Source organism: Diaphorina citri, unplaced genomic scaffold, assembly GCF_000475195.1.
Source record: "Diaphorina citri unplaced genomic scaffold, Diaci psyllid genome assembly version 1.1 scaffold572, whole genome shotgun sequence".
NCBI lineage: Eukaryota > Metazoa > Arthropoda > Insecta > Hemiptera > Psyllidae > Diaphorina > Diaphorina citri.
Window position 1 is genome coordinate 149,007 of NW_007378006.1, and position 5,700 is coordinate 154,706.

Consider the following 5,700-nt stretch of genomic DNA (forward strand, 5'->3'; position numbering starts at 1 on the left):
TTTAAAATTAGGTACCTCTATAAATCAGAATTTGTTCTTAACTTGTTTAAATTTGTCATGCTTTCATCAGTTTGCTCTTCCACTTTGCTAAACCTTTATAAATGAGAAAATGTTGTATTAAACCGCCTTGAACGAAAAAATGCTCCCATGGCGTAGTGGTCACTGCGCTCGCCTTGCACGCGGGAGACCCGGGTTCGATTCCCGGCGGGGTCAAGAAATTTGTATCATGCAAATGATTGATACCGTGACTGGCTGTTGCGGGGCCCACTCAGCCTCGTGAGGAAAATGAGTAGCTATGTAATATAATGTGCATAGCGACCGGTGCCAGCATGGTAGGTAAACATTGGATTTCAGGATTATTGAGATATTGGAAAAATCCTACAATGCTGCAGTGAGCACCAAAGTTGTGACATAATAACACAAAGAAACTGCATTTTATATTTTTAACAATATATAAAATACAAGACACAAGAAATTATAAGACAGAGGTAAACTATTGATATAGGAAATAGAACTATCTGTAGCGGTGAAGAAATCGCCTATTGGTCCAGAGTACGATGTAAGTATACAATCTTGGACAACATGATTGACTGTCTGACTTTGAGTTGTTTTAACTTGGTTCAAATTAGGTAGTTTGCAAAAAGATCTAACCCCTCTAAACGTCAGCCTAATTAGCTTGGAGGGCGTTAGGTCGCCATACAAGATACAAGAAATTATAAAGACAGAGGTAAACTATTAATATAGGAAATAGCACTATCTGTAGCGGTGAAGAAATCGTCTATTGGTCCAGAGTACGATGTAAGTATACAATCTTGGACAACATGATTGACCGTCTGACTTTGAGTTGTTTTAACTTGGTTCAAATTAGGTGGTTGGCAAAAAGATCTAACCCCTCTAAACTTCAGCCTAATTAGCTTGGAGGGCGTTAGGTCGCTGGTTCGATTCAAGCCGAGAGCAGATTTTTAACTAAACAGATAACCACGGGTAAGGTTCGTTCTAGGAACGGCTGGCGTTCTCCAATCCTGGTTTTTCTTCTCTTCGCTTGCGAGACCATAGCTCTTAATGTGGAAACACACTGCCCTCACGTCACGTGAGATTAGATTTACAGTTTCACCCTCTATCAAACCCAGAAAAAAAATCAGTAGCAAAAAGGAAAGATATGAGAAAGTAGAAGAGAGAGGTAGGGAGAGGAGGAGAGGCGAAGGAGATATAGGAGGGAGAGAGTTGAAGGGGAAGGAGGAGAGAGGTAGGGAGAGGAGGAGAGGCGAAGGAGATATAGGAGGGAGAGAGTTGAAGGGGAAGGAGGAGAGAGGTAGGGAGAGGAGGAGAGGCGAAGGAGATATAGGAGGGAGAGAGTTGAAGGGGAAGGAGGAGAGAGGTAGGGAGAGGAGGAGAGGCGAAGGAGATATAGGAGGGAGAGAGTTGAAGGGGAAGGAGGAGAGAGGTAGGGAGAGGAGGAGAGGCGAAGGAGATATAGGAGGGAGAGAGTTGAAGGGGAAGGAGGAGAGAGGTAGGGAGAGGAGGAGAGGCGAAGGAGATATAGGAGGGAGAGAGTTGAAGGGGAAGGAGGAGAGAGGTAGGGAGAGGAGGAGAGGCGAAGGAGATATAGGAGGGAGAGAGTTGAAGGGGACCTTTTTTTTTTTTTTTTTTTTTTTTTTTTTCTGGGTATGTTTTCTCCCCCCAAAAGGAGGAAAAACAGAAATCTGAAAATAAAAATAATAATTTCATAGCTCGCGTGTACAACATAATCTTCTTAGATTTTAAGACCCTTGGAAAGAAAGGGAGAGGAGAGAGGAAAGGAAATGAAAATTAAAGAAGGGGAGGAGAAGAAAAGGAAGAAAGAGGAAGGGAGAGAGGAACATGAGAAGGAATTAAGAGGAGGTGAAAAGAGGAAGGAAAGAGAAGAAAGCGGAAGAGAAGGAGGAAGGGGAGGAAAGAGGAAGGGAGAAAGATATAGAGAAGAGAAAGAAAGAGGAGAAAGAGGAGAAAGAAGAAGGGAGAGATTACCTATGAGATGGAAGAAGAGGAGGAGAAAGAGGAAGGGAGAAAGGAGTTAGAGGGGAAGGGAGAGATTAATATGAGAAGGAAGAGGAGGAGAAAGAGGAAGGGGGAAAGGAATTAGAGGGGAATGAAGGAAGTATGGGTGGGAAAAGCTGAAGGTCCAAACTCTTGTGGCTTTAATATTTTGCACAAAAATCTACTTAGGTGGAAAATCTGTGCTTTTATAAATTCATACCTACTTTTTCTTCGTCTTCTTCTTCTTCTTCTTCTTCTTCTTCTTCTTCTTCTTCTTCTTCTTGTTTCTCTGTGTCTCAATCTCTCTCTCTCCTGGACTAAGTTCCTATCAATACCTATCTCTCTCTCTCTTTCTCTCTATCTACCTTTCCTTCTCTCTCTCCCTCCCTCTAATACCTTTCCATCAATACCTATCCCCCTCTCTCTCCCTCTCCAGTTTACCTTTCTATCACTACCTATCTCTCTCTCTATATATCTCTCTCCCTCCCTCTCTCTCTCCCTCCATTCTATCAACCAAACCCGAGAGATGACAAGATACATTATGCTGTCGAACAAACCTGGCGGTAATGGCATTTCATACAGGGTGTACCACAACCAGAACGTGGGACCCATTTTTCGCCATCGAATGTTGACTGACCGATTTTTGCAAACCAAGTATACCTACCTACCGACTTCTTTTGTCACTGAACCCATGAAATACATGAAACCTGAGTGAGGCCCGGAAAAGCCAGCAACACACGACTGCCTAGAATGCCTAGATGGTCACCCATCCGGTTACTAACCACACACATCGCCGCTTAACATCATCGATACAGGGGGGAGCTGCATTAACGTGCTATCGCCGCTGGCTAAATATCTTTCCATTGCCTTTTTGGGATCAAAATAGTTAATGCGGCGTTGCCAATTTCCTTACTATTAACAATTATGCGACGTTGCCATTCAACGTGCTATCGCCGCTGGCTAAATATCTTTCCATTGCCTTTTTTGGGTTCAAAATAATTAATGCGGCGTTGCCAATTTCCTTACTATTAACAATACTGCGACGTTGCCAATGAACGTGCTATTTCCTGTTCACCCTGTAGAAAATGTTTTATCTTCCCGTGTAAGTTAGTATATCAGAATATCTACATCGATTCCACCATTCCTTGTGTTTTTGAGTAAGGTTCGTTCTAGGAACGGCTGGCGTTCTCCAATCCTGGTTTTTCTTCTCTTCGCTTTCGAGACCATAGCTCTTAATGTGGAAACTGCACACTGCCCTCACGTCACGTGAGATCACCCTCTATCAAACCCAGAAAAAAATCAGTAGCAAAAAGGAAAGATATGAGAAAGTAGAAGAGAGAGAGAGAGAGAGAGAAGGGAAAAAGAAGTGGAGAGGAGGAAAAGATAAGGCAATCGTAATTCCGTCAATTCAGGAAAAGAAAAAGAGAGAAATGAAAAAGATAAAGGTGTTTTTGAAACATGTCAGATTTTTCAATATTTATGGAGGATTCCAAATCTGGGAGAGATAATGGGAGAGGGAGGGATTAAAGGGAGAGATGAGGAGGGAAAGCATAAAAGGGAGGGAGGAATGATATAGGAGGGGAAAAAGAAAAATATCATGGGGAAAAAAATTGGTGGGCGGCTCGGCTTAGGGAAAAGAGGCCATGATTTCCTTTCGCAATGTTATCTCTTCTGAAGCTCGTTTCCCCTCTTCATGCTGATAGCGAGCTCCAGAAGAGGGGAAATTCCGAAAAGAAAAAGGGAGGAATGATATAGGAGGGGAAAAAGAAAAATATCATGGGGAAAAAAATTGGTGGGCGGCTCGGCTTAGGGAAAAGAGGCCATGAATTCCTCTCGCAATGTAATCTCTTCTGAAGCTCGTTTCCCCTCTTTATGCTGATAGCGAGCTCCAGAAGAGGGAAAATTCCGAAAAGAAAATAGGTAGGTACATACAACAGAACTAGACTTGAATCTAGGTTTTTATTCGACTCGACATTGTATCTTAGGCTTTCCGATTCTTCGAAACTCTCTGTGATGTTCATCCATGCGGATAAAAAACAAGCGCAACGTCGCTTCACTTCTGAGATCCTCGTTATTATTAGGTACTTATTTTTCTGGCGAGAAAGTTTTAGATAACACTTCAGCCGATCATTTAAGACCGGTTTTAGCGTTACCTATGTTAAGCTACGCCGAGCGAGGCCAATAAATGGATGGGTGACTTGTTGATTACGCAATAATAATAATAATAATAATAATAATAATAAAGAAAAAAAACTCTGGACCTTTGTCTCACATACGAGAGAAAATATATCGGGGGTCAAAATTGTCTTATCAGAACTTCGTATCGTTCAAACTCGAAAAACACGGCGTGGGCGTTTTGACCTTTTGCTTACAAGAAAGAGCTCTACAATTTAAGACGAATCTGCCAAAAGGGAGAAAGAACTGACCCACAGAATGAAGAAGAAGACTAATAACAAGAATATAAAAAGAAGAAGGAGAAAGAAAAGAAGAAGAAAGACAACAAGAAGAATAAGTCGAAGAAGAAAATCTGACCATATTACAATGAAATTTACAACCCTCCTGGGGGTAATTTGAAGAAGCTGCGGTGGTTGAAATCCCAGACGGCAGAAACGGCAATAAAAGATACCTAAACGGCCTAAACCTATACCCTCAATTAGTCTTTGGAGGCATGTACTTGTACAGAGATTGCAGACTACCTACCAGTCCCTTTGTCACATTATATCTCTTATGGTGGGGACCACATCACTTTGAGTTGTTTTATTTATTTATCGCATGACATATATTTTTAACAATATATAAAATACAAGACGCTAAAAAATACAAAAATATGCAAAAACCCTCGCTGACAAATATCACCCTAATACCTTAAATCTAATAAGAGCCTCCTGCTTTCCATTTGTAACCAACACTGCACTGGTAGGTAAGTACGAACAAAACGCTACGTACCATATCTTGTCACAATCTGTCTGGTAATACCTTCGTATTATTTATATCTCTCGCTAAAAAATACAAAAATATGCAAAAACCCTCGCTGACAAATATCACCCTAATACCTTAAATCTAATAAGAGCCTCCTGCTTTCCATTTGTAACCAACACTGCACTGGTAGGTAAGTACGAACAAAACGCTACGTACCATATCTTGTCACAATCTGTCTGGTAATACCTTCGTATTATTTATATCTCTCTTCTTCTACTCTCCTGCTACTTGGCATACTTACCTCTCTTTTCTTCTACATCCCTGTTACTTGACATTATTCACCCCTCTTTTCACCTACTTCCCTGCTCCTTTCTTCGTTCAATTTCCTCTTTCCTTCTATTCCACCTTCTACTTTCTTCGTCCTTTTCTCCTCTTCTCTCCTACTTTTCTGTTACTCTCTTTCTTCCTACTCCACTTCTGCCAGTTTTATCCTTTTTCCCTCTTTTCTCCTATCTTCCTGTTACTTTCTTTTTCTTTCTGCTCCTTTTCTAATGCTACTTTCCTCATACTTTTCTTTTTGTATTTTTTCATTTGACACATTTTTCTTGTCCCCCTGTTTTCCCTCTCTTTTTTCTTGGTTAGGTGTACTTCCATTTCTTCCTTTTTCTTCTCCTTCATCGCCTTCTTCTTCTTCTTCTTCTTCTTCTTCTTCTTCTTCTTCTTCTTCTTCTTCTTCTTCTTCTTTTAATATAAATATCCCCCATT